The sequence below is a fragment of the Choloepus didactylus genome, chromosome 8 (assembly GCF_015220235.1).
Source record: "Choloepus didactylus isolate mChoDid1 chromosome 8, mChoDid1.pri, whole genome shotgun sequence".
In the NCBI taxonomy this organism is placed as follows: domain Eukaryota; kingdom Metazoa; phylum Chordata; class Mammalia; order Pilosa; family Megalonychidae; genus Choloepus; species Choloepus didactylus.
In genome coordinates this window covers 74305668-74319789 of record NC_051314.1, presented here as the reverse complement: position 1 = coordinate 74319789, position 14122 = coordinate 74305668, and the positions used below count along the sequence as shown (strand labels likewise).

Sequence of the window (14122 nt, the reverse complement as noted above, 5' to 3'; positions counted from 1 at the left end):
ACTCCTTTGCCCAGAGGTGACAGTGCCACAGGGGGCTCTTCAAAGGCAGCCACTCTGAGGACTGGCACAGCACAGGGTCCTAGTTTCGGGGGTCCTGTAGCTGAACAAATAAGAAATACTGAGTGCTGACCTTTCGCCAGGATCTGTTGAAGAGGCAGACTACCAGCACTTTTCTTGTATTATCTTATGAAATCCATTGAGATGGGAACTTTTATTATTTTTATTATTCCATTTTTCAGTTGAGGGAAGTAAGGCACAGAAAGGCTAAGTGACTTGTCCCTGTCAAACAAGTAGTAAATGGTAGAGCCAAGATTTGAACCCAAGCAGGCTGACAGCAGCATCCCCGGTTGAAACCACTGTACACATGGCCAGACTGGCTCATTCTAGGAATTTCCCTTCGCGGTGCCACAGTATATTAAGAACTGAGCTGGAGGCCATTTTGAGCAAGAACCAGTTCCCCTTCTCCTCCTTGTGTGAGGAGAGGAGAGATTCGAGAAAAGAGGAATTCCAAGAGAGGCACTGCCACTTGGGCTGTTTTTCCTTAATGTTTCCCAGGCAGGGAGTGCTAGCTTTTGATTTGCCAGGTGTCTCTGTTCTTCTAATTAACACCAGAGTCAGCCTATAGCTGGAATCCATGACTCCGTGGCTCGGGGGCCAGTCCTCTGGGAGAGCCAGAAAGGACAAAGCTAGTACAAACTCTGGGTGGGGTTTCCTGTGAGGATGCTCCATTCGCCTCTTCTGTAAAAAGCTCTGATCTGATCTATCCCATTTAGGGTGGAGGCCAGGGTGGCAGAGTGTGCTGGAGTAGGGAGAATCAGGCTGAAACAGCTTCTCTTTGCCTCCTTGGATTCTCTTCCAAAATGCTGTCAGCACTGCCAGTTGGAAAATATTTTTCTCCCTCCTTTTGTCTTCTTTCTTATTTAAAAAAAAAAAAAAAAAAAAAGAAGCCATCTGGTGTCAAATTCACTCCTGGCACATCATAAAGGGTAGCACTAAAAATGTCCCTGAAAAACTAAAAGCAAAACCACAGCAGTACACATGGGATTTAATCTCAGAATCCTAGAATTTCCCAGTTAGTAGGGGCCGCAGAGATCAGACCCTTCTTCCATCAGGAAACCGAGGTCTGGAGGGATTGGGTCATTCTTTCAAATATATTTATTGAGCACTTACTATGTAAAAGGCACCGTTCAGGCTCACGGACTGACCATGAACAAAACACACAAGAATCCCTGCCGGCTGGGGGTTTTCGGCCAGAGGTTCGTGCCTCCCACGCTGGGCCTGCCTCTGCTGCTGTTCCCAAATCGGCCCCGGCAGGCAGGAAGCCTAGGGTTGACCTTCCCAGCCTTCGCTGCACGGCCTGGCCTCGCGGTTGTCACTCCCAGGCCGGGGGCCGGGACTGGGGCCTTCGGCGGGCCCCGCTTCCCAGGCCCGAGCTGCTGTTTACATTAGGGCGAAGTCTGCAGCGCGCCGCCCCTGCGCGGTCCTGCCCGGCCGCTGTAATCTCCCGCCGCTTCCTCCCGCCGCCGCTTTGGCTCCACATTCCTCAGGGTTGAGCAATAACTTTCCCTCCGAAGGCTGCTGGGCCGGAGCCAGGCGGGGCCGCTTATGCTGGGCCCCTCGCGGGGTGCGGTCTTGGTCGCCTGCGCCGGGCCCATCACGGGGCGCGGGTCGGGTCTCCTGGGCCCCCGGCCGTACCCCAAGCTGGGTCCGGGTCCAGAGCGCAGCGCAGCCGGCCGCTCCCTGGGAGCCAAGGCTGGAGCTGTGGGGAGCGGGATGGAGGCACAGTCGGGCGCTCCCTGCCTGCCGCGGCAGGGTTGCATAAGGCCGAAGGGGGCGCTGGGCCCGGTTCTGGCCTTGACCATCAAGCCGGACCAGGCTGACCGCCCAGTCCAGCGACCTGCACAGTGACCATGCAATGTTTGCTTGGATATTTTACTCCAATCCAGAGAGTTCTTTGACAGGGAAAACAGGAGGGTTTGTAATAATTCCAGACAAGGGGCCCTAAACCAGTTCTTACTCTGAATCTGAATACTTACAACAATTATATTAATACACCTTTATGCTTAAACACAGTCTCCTGTCTACTGAGGAGCTTCAGCAGATCTCAGGGAGAAAGTTGGTTTCTTAATCCCGTGCTTATTTTACAAAGGAGAAAACCCAGGCACACAAGTTCCATGACTACTCAGAAGCCAAGCAGGAGTTAGTCCAATGGTGCCATCTCAAGCTCCAACTCCCTACCCTCAAGCAAAGTTCGTCCTTGTCCCTGATGTGACTGGGAGAGGATCTGGCTGGATGTCAGTCCTAGGAGCCAGGGACTGGAAACTGTAGGATGGAGCGGCCTTAGATATGGAGACTTAGTTCTACACTCCTTAAAATGTAAACGCCATGAGGGCAGGGACTTGGGTTTGTTGTGTTCAATGCTGAATCCCCAGTTTTTTAAACAATGCTTGGCACATAGTAGGTGCTTAATAAATATTTGTTGAGTGAATGAATGAAAACAGCTAAGGTCTTAGAGTCCTAACTAAAAATTAGACATGTAACTTCTCTTTTTGCTACTTCTGTTTAAACTTACGCTTTCTCTTTCTTCCTGCCTCAAATCTTGAGCTAATGGTTTGAAGTCTTTCTTTGTTTTGTTTTACTTTAAAAAACTTTTTTTTTTTTTATTTTGGAGTAATTTTAGATTTACAGAAAAGTTGCAATATAGGGTTTCCATTCATCCTTCACTCAGCTTCCCCTGATATTAACATCATACCTAACCATTTTGGTAAATTTGTCAAAACTAAGAAATCAACACTGGTACAATGTTATTAACAAAACTAGAAACTTTATTTGGATTTCACCAGTTTTTCCACTAACATTCTTTTTCTGTTCCAGGAGCCAACAGGATACCTCATTGCATTTAATGCTTGAAGCATTTTAGTATGTAATCCAAATCTCATTGTGTTAGGGTCTCTCTCCTTGGCGATGAGGCAGGAAGCAGAGTCCCTTGCCCTGGACTGAGCTCCCTGTCCTGGGAGCTTGGGAAACACCTTGAGCCCCGGATTTCCTGAGAGTACCAGTAAGAGATTCCTGCTGGGTTTGCCTGCTAGCTCTGGTAGCACTTGGTACAAATCCAGACCCCAAGGTCTGTACTGGGCTCCCCTCCCCCATTGTACATACACGAGAAAGGGGATGGAGGTGTTGTTCCAGGTGATTTGAACCACGTCTGCTTTTCCTTTGGGACCTGACTCTTCTTTGTGCCCCCATCACCTAGCTCCCATTCTTTGACCTTCATGAGTGGTAAATTCCCTTCTGCCCTTTCCCAGCCTCACTGTTCCTTTTCTTCCACGCTGGAATCATCTTCCAGCCCTGAAACTCTTAGAGGAACAACTTCTTTTCTGGACTGTCTTAGTTAGTCACAGCTCATCGCATCACAGCTCACATTGGGCTAGCCTTGGAACTGGAGATAAGTGAATGAGGGACAATTCATTCACTCAGCAAGAATTTATTGAGCCTCGCTGGGTCACAAAGATGGAAAATTATGGTCCCTGTTCTCCAGGAGTTTATGGTCTGGAGGAAGGGACAGGTAATGTGAGCAAATAATTGCAAACATTGTGGGAAGTTTCCCAATGGATGTAATGTGTGTCTACACAAAGGGGCAGAACCCAGTTGTTAGGATTGTGGAGGGGCATAGGGACTTTATAGAGGAGGTGATGCTTGAGTGGGGCTTGAAAAATAGGAGGCAATACATTGAAAGGGGAGGGGTAGGAAGAAGAGAGAAGAAGGGCATTCCAGGCTTAGAAGCAATGCCTGCAAAGGTGCAGGGGTGTTTGAGAGTGTGGCCTGTGCAGAGAACTGCAGAGTAACCCCGTGTAGCTCAAGCACAGGGGTTGTTTAGGAGAGTGCGGGAGAGAGAGGAGCGGGAAAGGCAGAACAATCAGGTCTCAGGTGCCATAAAAAGGAGTCTGAACTTTGCTGAATTGGCATTGGGAAGCCACTGAAGGCTATGAGCCGTTTTGCTTCATAGGATGGTCACTGAGGCAGGACTGTGGAAGGTGGACTGGGGGGGATGGCGGGGTACCTGCTGGACAGTTGCTCTGAGAATCCAGGTGAGAAGTGACAGAGGGTGAACCAGGACAGTGGGGCTGGGGTGGAGGGGACACACGCCAGAGAAACTTAGGAGGCAGGGCTCATGACTAGACAGTGGGAAGGGAGGAGTAGGAAGAATTAAGGGTGACATCAGTGCTCTGACTTTCCGGATGAAGAGAAGAGAGATTAAAGGGGAAGCGCCTGGGCTGGAGGCTTTTTTCTCCTCCACACACCTGAGCATCTTGAGTAGGGGGTGGGGACAGGGTGTTGCATAAAGGGCTGGCTGGGCCCCAGCTTCAGTGCCCAGGGGTGGACAGTCTTAGGGCAGGGAGCAGTGCAGAAAGAGCCCACCGAGGGTTGTAGCTCCAGGCAGATTTGATCCGGGAGAGATTGGTGGGAGTTGTGGGGAGAGGGGTAGCGGGAGGTGGGGGATGAGAAGGTGGAGAAAGAGGAGCAGTTTAGTTCTAAGGAACTGAGGGGCAAGGTCACCAGACTCAGATGCAAAAGCCAGAGCAGGGTTCAGCACCCCCCTTCAATCTGGGAACCGGCTGACTAGGGACAAGGATGGCCATAGAGGCCCTGAGAGAACATTCAGAGCTGAAGAGGTGATCAGGTACATTTGCACCCTTGTCTTTATGCCTTTCAAGATCTGCTGAAATTCTGGAAGCGGCTAGAGTTTCTCCTGAAAGTTGCTCCCCTTAGCTTGGTTTGGGGAGGGCAGAGGTAGCTGAAAACACCTGTGTGACAGCTCAAGTAGCTTGGAAGGGGCCTATGGCAGATTGCTAGTAAATGTGCTAACAGAAACCCCGATTCTTAGCTGAACATTGTCAAGAACTGTGAAGAATCTGAGACTGTACTGTACTTGCAAGCTAACAAATTAGCCTGCCAGAGTTTCATGGATGCTTGTAGAAGCCAAGACTGCTGGGTCGGAGACGAAGGGCAGTTCATTACTCACAGCAATAGCAATGGCAAGAGAATCAGCATTTTTGCTCCAGTTCTCTGAGCCCCAGTTCTCACAGAGCTTCATGAAGAGGGCCAGGTTATGCCTGGACACATCGTGGGTTTCATTTCAGGAGAGGAATCCTGAATTTAGAGAACTGAATCTTTCAAAATGGGCAGTAAGCATGCCTGCCCTTTGCTCTGAAGGTAGCTATTCTCTGCCTTCCAAGGCTGTTCACTATATCCTTGAAATGATAGTCTGGAACAAAGGGCTGTCAGTGCCTCATATGCGAGATGTGCAGAAATGGGATAACAACTATGGACAATTGTTTCTTAACAAACACGGGCTCATCTAAAATAAAGACTACATTTCCCAACATCTCTTGCAGTTGGGTATAGCCATGCAACTAAGTTCTGGTCTGTGAAGTGTAAACTTTTGTGTGGCAGCTTCTGGGAAATCTTGAAAAATGACTGGCAGGCATCCTGGGCTCCTTCTTCCCGTCTTCTTCTTTCCTGATGATTGGAATGTGGGTATTACACTGGAGCTGCAGCAGCTATCTTGGACCATGAGTGGTAAGTTAGGGAGAGCAGAGCAGCAAGATGCAAGGAGCCTAGGTCTCTGACAGTGGTGGAACTGACAAACTAGGTCTGGACTGATTATCTCTGAACTTCATTACATGAGAGAAAAATAAACTTCCATCTTGTTTTAACCTTTTTTCGGGGGATGTGGGAGTTATGTGCATCTGAATCAAATTCTAACTGATCCAGGGCTAGAGCCGATAAGGACTGTTGCAGGGTTAAAAACATTAGCAGAGAGAGGGGTCAGGGACATTTCTCCCCCTCCCCCACAACTCACCCTCAGCAGTGACAGGGGTGGGAGTCACCTCTGGCCTGTTCACCACCCTCTAGTGATGCTCCATTCACAAGGGGGGCCCCAGCTGGACATGCGACCCAGCAGCATCCATTTGAAAGCAGCGAGCAACAAGCTGGCTCCATTCACAAACCCTGTCCTCCTTTGAAAACCAATCACCATGTGAAGCGTGACTGGGTGGTGGGCCGGCGTGGCCCATCTGTCACGCCCTTTCAGAGAGCCAGGCTACGGCAGCCGGCCAGGGCCTAGCCAGGCCCTCTGCCTTTGTACCCCAGGGACACACGCTGCAAGGAGATCACAGTGCCTGCTGAATTATTCAGAGCTGCCCTGAGTGTCAGTTTTATTATGAACATGCAGATTGCTCCAGGCTCCAAACTTCCAGACCTCCAGCAGCCAGCCCCCTCCAGGATTTTTCACTGGCTGTTTTGTGCCTGTGATTTCAGGCTCCTCGGGCCTTGACAGCCTAATTTTGCCTTTGCCCAGTTCCCAACTGAACCTTCTCGCTCTCCCCACTCCTCTCCCAGGCACGAAGCCCTCAGTACCCTTTACCCTCTGCTTCTTTAGGCTCCATTCTCTGTTCAACAACTCTTCTCACCACCCACCCCAAGCATTTCTGCCTCTTCCTCTTCCCCAACTCCTCTGGGCTTCACGACCCAAGTTGGTGAACTCAGACTCTCCCAAGTGCCTGCCTTCCCTGCTGGGGACCTGTTAATACCAGGACCCCCCACCTCTGTGGGCCTCAGGCTAGTCTGTGTCCTTGTGAAGCGTAAGCCCACTAGGTCTCCTCTCCCACTGCTGAGTTCCAGCCCCAGCCCAATCCTCTCCCCTTGCCACCCAGACTCAGATTCCCAGTTCTCTCCGGACTTGATCTGGAGAATACCCACCAGCTGGTAATGAAGCAGAGATGGTAATGCACATTTAAGAGTAATGAAATGCAGTGATATTTCAGGCCTGACAGAACTATTTCTGGCAGCCTAAGAATTAAAGTGTGAGGTTTTATACTGCAGCTGCTACTAGGAGACTTCAGAGTTTTTCAAAAGACGTGAATAAAGCTTCCAGGGTTTCAGCTCAGATCACTGTGGCTATTTATTCTGCTGCTGCTTTCATTGTACCTTTTCATTTGAAATTTTTGAGCTTTTAGATGAAGGAAACACAGCAGCAAGTGCAAAGCATACAAAATATCCTGGTGGGGAGAATGTCCCGGTTTTCCCCTGATTGTCCATGTCAGCTCTGGGGAAGAAGAGATGCTCACAGGGCTTCCTAGTAAAGGGAGTGCTGCCCCCATCTCCCTTTCGAGGGGGTACCTCTTGAAGCCTTGCCAAGCTGCAACAGGAAGTGGGGCCTCCTGAGGATGCTCTCAGATGGAGTCCCTGCCACCAAGATGGGTGGGGCTGGCCAGAGGCTAGCCCTCCCTCACCGCCTCACTGCTGGGAGCTGGGTGTATATCCTTGGTTGGGGAGGGTGGCAGAAAGGAGGAGATCCAGTTTGGGCCAGTAATCTGGTCAGGAAAACCTGCCTGCTGACTCTCACCTCTGCTCCCAACTCCATCCCACCACGGCCACCTGGAAGGCTGGTGCCATCCACCAAGGAGACACCATGTAGGATAGTGGTGAAAAGCATGGGTGTTAGCAGCTAGACAAACCTAGGTGTGATCCTGGCTCTGCTCATCAGCTGTAAACCATGTACAATTTCTGGACCTCAGCTTCCTCACCCATAAAGTGGGCATAATGTATCTGCTGTTTAGGTCCTTCAGATGTATGAAAGGCACCTAATGCATAGTAAGTCTCAATATCTATTAATACTGAGGTTGCCCCAGGAGTCAGGATAGCAAGGCTTCCTTCCTGGCCCCACTTCTTGTGTACCAAGTCCCTTACCCTCTCCAGGGCGGTAGAGTGCAGTGGAAAGAGAAGGAGCTTTGGAGTCAGAGAAATGGGTTCCAATCCTGGCTCCTTCATTTTCTGGCTTTGTGTGCCCGGATGGTTTACTTAGCTTCCCCAAGCCCCAGTTTCCCATCTATAAAAACAGTGATAAATACTCACCTCAAAGGATTGTGGTGAGCACTAAATGGAATAATGTTTGTAAATGAACCCACACAGAGCCTGCACATAATAGGTGTTGAGTAAGTAATGACACCCTGTCCTCTTTCCTTCTCTTCTTTTGGCTTCTGTTAAAAGGAGGGGAGTTTTAGATTCAACACCAGTTTACAGGTAAGCCGGGGGTAGAGAAACATGTTAATGACACATCAAGTTTCCGTCAGCAAAATCCAGAATTTGGGAAGTTCTATGAGATAAATGACCTCAAGTAATAAATGACAAGAGAGAGAAAGAAGGAGAAAGAGAGGGATTACCAAATGAAATGTGTGGACCTTGTTTGGAGCCTGATTTAAATGAACTAACCAGGAAAAGATGATCAGGGAAATTTTGAGATTGACTGGATATTTGATGATATTAGGTAACTGTTATTTTGTGATAACGGTATTGTAAATATGTTTAAAAAGAGCCTTTGGGATTGTGGGAAGATGGCGGAATAGGAACCTCCAGGAATCAGTCTTTCCACCATGTTCTAGTTTGCTAGTGCTGCCTTTTTGCAAAACACCAGAGAAGGATTGGCTTTTATAAAAAGGGGGTTTATTTGGTTACACAGTTACAGTCTTAAGGCCATAAAGTGTCCAAGGTAATGCATCAGCAATCAGGTACCTTCACTGGAGGATGGCCAATGGTGTCTGGAAAACCTCTGTTAGCTGGAAAGGCACGTGGCTGGTGTCTGCTCCAGAGTTCTGGGTTCAAAATGGCTTTCCCCCAGGACGTTCCTCTCTAGGCTGCAGTTCCTCAAAAATGTCACTCTTAGTTGCTGTTGGGGGGTTTTTCCTCCCTTAGCTTCTCTGGAGCAAAAGTCTGCTTTCAACAGCTGTCTTCAAACTCTCTCTCATCTGCAGCTCCTCTCTTCCCAGCTCCTGTGTGTTCTTCAAAGTGTCCCTCTTGGCTGTAGCAAGCTTGCTCCTTCTGTCTGAGCTTATATAGTGCTCCAGTAAACTAATCAAGGCCCAGACTGAATGGGTGTGGCCACACCTCCATGGAAATTACCCAATGAAATATCTTGCCCTCAACTGAATGATCACATCTCCACAGAAATATCCAATCAAGTCTTCAACCTGATCATCACCAATACATTTCCTGCCCATGCAAGACTGCATCAAAGATAATGGCATTTGTGGGGGGACATAATACATTCAAACCAGGCACATTCCACACCCTGGACCCCAAAATGGACATCATCTTTCCATATACAAAATACATTCATCCCATCACAATATCACAAAAACTTAAATCATTTCAGTAACAATAGGTAAGTACAAGATCCATCAAAATCATTTACAGGTGTGGGTCTGTCCAAAGCAAAATTCCCCTTTGACTGTGGACCCGTAAAACTTAGAACAAGTTATGTACTTCCACTATACAAAGGAGGAACATTCATAGGATAAACATTCCCATTGCCATAAGGAGAAACTGAAAGGAAAACAAGGTTAACAGGAACCAAAACAGTTCCTAAAACCCACAGGCAAAACTCCATTTAGATTTCAAAGTCTGAGAGTCATTAACAGAATGATGTTTTATCCTTGGGGCTGGAGAGAGAGGGAGTCTAACCCTTCCTAAGGGCCACTGCGGCAGCCCTTTCTTCTCCAAATGCTGGGATGAGTGATCCAAAATATCTACACACTGGGGAGACCACCTTCTTGGCCCCACCCTCCTCAAACATCGGGGCAGCACCCGTATTCCCTTCCATCTCCAGGGCACACGCTCAAACCCTTCAGAACAGTGAGGTGGTGGCCAGGCTCTCCCCAGTCCCCTGGGAATGTGCTCCACCCTCTTTGAGGCCTGAGGTGGCAACATCTTTCCTGAACATTGAGGTGGAAGGCCCACCCTCGACCTCTGGGGCAAACTTGTGTAGACCACCCCCCTCCATGAGCCTGAGAACTCTGGACTCCAGACCTCAACTTCCATGGCTCTGTCTTTGAAGAAAATTTTCCTTCAATATGTTCCTTGTCTGTCTCTTCTGGTCCAGACAGGCAGCGGCTCCATCTCTAAAGATCTCGCAAAAATTCTGTTGGCTTTGCATGAAGCACACCGGGGTCAAAAGCGTCAGACAATAGGACTTTCCACAAATCCTTTCTGGGTAATTCCATCTCCAATCCTGTCTTGAACTGAAATGGCGGCTGAGTTCCATGTTTGGTTAAATCCTCATGTTGGGCTAGAGCTTCTGAGGTTCCATCCCCTGGAAGCCTGGAATTTTCCAAAACAATCAGGTTCTCTGGTTTCTTTGAACCAAGAGTTCAATTCTAAGTTCTATCTCTCTTCTGCTCTCATTTTACTGTAAGCTGCAAGGGAAGAAGCCATGCTATATCCACAACTTTTAGTTTGAAATCTCATCAGCCAATATTCCAGCTCATAGCTTCAAATTCTTCTTCCTCCATCCGACCCAGGACTCATTTTGCCATTCTCTGCCACTTTACAACAAGGGATCACCTTTCTTCCAGTTCTCAACAACACGTTCATCATTTCTGCTCAAGGCCTCATCAGAAGTATCTTTAGAGTCCATATTTCCACAAAAAGTCTCTTCAAAGCAGTTTAGGCCTTTTCTATCAAGCTCCTCACAATTCTTCCATAATCTTCCCCTTATCTATTTAAAAGCCATTCCAAAGTGTTTGGTATTTGCAATCTCAGCAGCACCCCAGTTCTCTGGTACCAAAATATTTTCTAGTTTGCTAATGCTGCTTTGTCACAAATGCCAGAAATGGATTGGCTTTTAAGGGAGTTTATTTGGTTACAAAGTTACAGTCTTAAGGCCATGAAGTGTCCGAGGTAAGTCATCAACAATCAGGTACCTTCACTGGAGGATGGCCAATGGTGTCTGGAAAACCTCTGTTAGCTGGGAAGGCACATGGCTGGTGTCTGCTCCAGAGTTCTGGGTTCAAAATGCCTTCCTCCCAGGACGTTCCTCTCTAGGCTGCAGTTCCTCAAAAATGTCACTGTTAGTTGCTCTCAGGGGGTTTCACTTCTCTTAGCTTCTCTGGAGCAAAAGTCTGCTTTCAACAGCTGTTTTCAAACTCTCTCTCATCTGCAGCTCCTCTCTTCCCAGCTCCTTTGTGTTCTTCAAAGTGTCCCTCTTGTCTGTAGCAAGCTCGCTTCTTCTGTCTGAGCTTATATAGTGCTCCAGTGAACTAATCAAGGCTCATGCTGAATGGGTGGGGCCACACCTCCATGGAAATTACCCAAAGAAAGATCTCGCCCTCAATTGAGAGATCACATCTCCATGGAAATATCCGATCAAAAGTCTTCAACCTGATCAACACTAATACATTTCCTGCCCACACAAGATTGCATCAAAGATAATGGTGTTTTGGGGGCCACAATACATCCAAACCAGCACACGCCAAAACAGCTATTGAACTGGTAGAAACTGTCTGAATCAACTACTTTGAACTCTGGAGTCTAGTGGAACACTGTGCAGCATCCAGGGAAGTAAATATCTGTGAACTTCACCCTCTGTTCAGTGGCTACCATTCCCCATTCCCAGCCATGTGGCCGGCCACAGTGGAGACTGCAGCCCAGGCTCCTGACGCAGTTTGCAGATGCCAGGGTGGGCTATAAGGACTTAGTCCTCCAAAATACAGGGGTATGTTGCCTGATACTGAGCACTGCTTTTGATCAGCTAATTTCAGATTGCTTGGGAGCTCACTCTGAGGGCAGCCCTTGTTCTAACCCCCCCTCCCACCCCCCAGGTAAAAGTAGCAGAGGAATACTAAATAGGCAGAAATTATTTGTTTTTCTTTTTTTCTCTTTCCATTCTCCTTTTAGGAGCAAAAATAATTTGGGAAAGTCACAGATTAATGGCTCCAGCCCTCAACAATAGCAACAACAACAACAACAAAAAATACCTAGTAATTCCAGAAGAGTGGGAGAACTAGATTTCCAGGTTTATAACAACATAATACTCAGAATGTCCAGTTGTCAACAAAAAAATATACAAAACACACAAAGAAACAGGAATGTATGGCCCATTCACAGGGAGGAAAGAATTCATCAGAAACTAGTCCTGAAGAAGCTCATACATTGGAACTATAAATCAAAGACTTCAAATCAACTGCTTTGATTCTGTTCAATAAGATAAAGGAATCCGTATATACAAAGAACTAAAGGAAAGTAGGAAAACATTATCTGAACAAAATAAAGGAATGGAAATTATAAAAAGGAACCAAACAGAAATTTTGAAGCTGAAAAGTATAGTTATTGAAATGAAAAACTCATTAGATGGATTCAACAGCAGATTTGAATAGGCAGAAGAAAGAATCAGCAAATTTGAAGACAAGACAATTGAAATTATCCAGTGTGAGGAGCAGAAAGAAAAAATAAAGAAAAATGAACAGAACCTGAGGGACCTGTGGGACATTCTCAAGCATACTAACATATGCTTCAGTGGAGTCCCAGAGTGGTGAGAGAGGAAGGAGCAGAAAAAGTATTTGAAGAAATAATGGCTGAAAACTTCCCAAATCTGATGAAAGACATGAATCTCATATCTAGGAATCTCAATGAACTCCAAGCAGGATAGACTCTGAGATCTACACCAGGACACATTGTAGCAAAATTGTCAAAATTCAAAGACAGAGGATTTTGAAAGCAGCAAGAGAGAAGCAACTTGTCACATACAAGGGACTCCCAATAAGATTAATAGCAGATTTCTCATCAGAAACCATGGAGGCCAGAAGACAGTGGGATGGCATATTTTAAGCCCTTGAAGTAAAAAGAAACTGTCAACCCAAGAATTCTATATCCAGCAAAATTATCTTTCAAAAATGAAGGAGAAATTAAGACATTCACAGATAAACAAAAGCTGAAAGAGTTCATTACCAGAAGACCTGCCCCACAAAAAATGCTAAAGGGGGTCCTTCAGGCTGAAATAAAAGATAGCAGACAGCAACTTAAAGTTGTAAGAGAAATAAAGACCTTTGGTAAAGGTAGTTACATACGTGTATTAATTAGGGTTCTCTAGCGAAACAGAATCAACAAGAGATATCTATAAACATAAGATTTATAAAAGTGTCTCATGCAACTGTGGGTATGCATGAGTCCAAATTCTGCAGGGCAGGCAGCAAACTGGCAACTCCAATGACTGTGTTTGATGAACTCCTCAGTCAACGAACTGACAACTTCAGTGAATGTGTTTGATGATCTCCTCAGGAAATGAACTGGCAACTTTGATGAACTCCTCAGGAAATGGTTCGCTGGTCAGCCAAAGAAGTGAAGGTTCTCTATATGTCTCACTTAAAAGTCTTCAACTGATTGGATTAAATCCAGCTGACTGCATTCTCTCATTGTGGAAGACACGCCCTTTGTTGACATCATCAGTCACAGCTGCAGCCAATTGACTGATAATTTAATAAACCAGCCTTTTGGTTTATTAACCAGCCACAAGTGTCCTCGCAGCAACAGTTAGGCCAGTGCTTGCTTGACCAGACACCTGGGTACCATCACTTGGCCAAGTTGACACATGAACCTAACCATCACAATAGGTAAATATAAAATCCTGTATTTATTATTCTTTTGGTTTATAATTGCTTTCCCCCCATATGCTTTAACATGCAAATGTGTAAAATAACATTTTAAATATATGATAATGGCCATACAATGTAAAAAGATGTAACCTGAGCCAATAACCATATAAAGGTAAAGGGCAGAGATATAGCAGTAGAGAGTTGCTGTTCTTCTGAAACTAGATTGGTACTAGTAGGTCTAGGTTATTAGCTTAAGACCATATATTTGCTAAGGGCTTAATATCCAGTATATACAAAGAACTCCTACAACTCAACAATAAAAGGAAAAACAACCCAATTTATAAATGGGCCAAGGATTTGAATGAACATTTCTCCAAAGAAGATATTTGAATGGCGAATAAGTATATGAAAACATGCTCAACATCATTGCTATTAGAAAAATGCAAATTAAAACTACAGTGAGATACCACTTCATACCCACCCAGATGGCTGTTATTAAAAACCTGAAAATAACAAGTGTTGGCAAGGATGTGGAGAAATAGGAACCCTTGTGTATTGTTGGTGGGAATGTAAAATGGTGCAAATGGAATGTGGAGAACAGTTTGGTGGTTCCTCAGAAAGTTAAACAATTATCATATGACTCGGAAATTCCACTCCTAGGTATATATCCAAAATAATTGAAAGCAGGGACTCAG

General features: G+C 46.4%; 1 long non-coding RNA gene across 1 annotated transcript; it reads right to left on the bottom strand.

Annotated features, from left to right (window-relative positions):
* Positions 1–206: 206 nt before the first annotated feature.
* LOC119542391 lies at positions 207–1797 on the bottom strand. Its single transcript, XR_005218470.1, has 2 exons — positions 1171–1797; positions 207–915 (listed from the first exon to the last, which is right to left on the bottom strand). It is a non-coding gene; the product is annotated as an uncharacterized LOC119542391 (long non-coding RNA).
* Positions 1798–14122: the final 12325 nt, after the last annotated feature.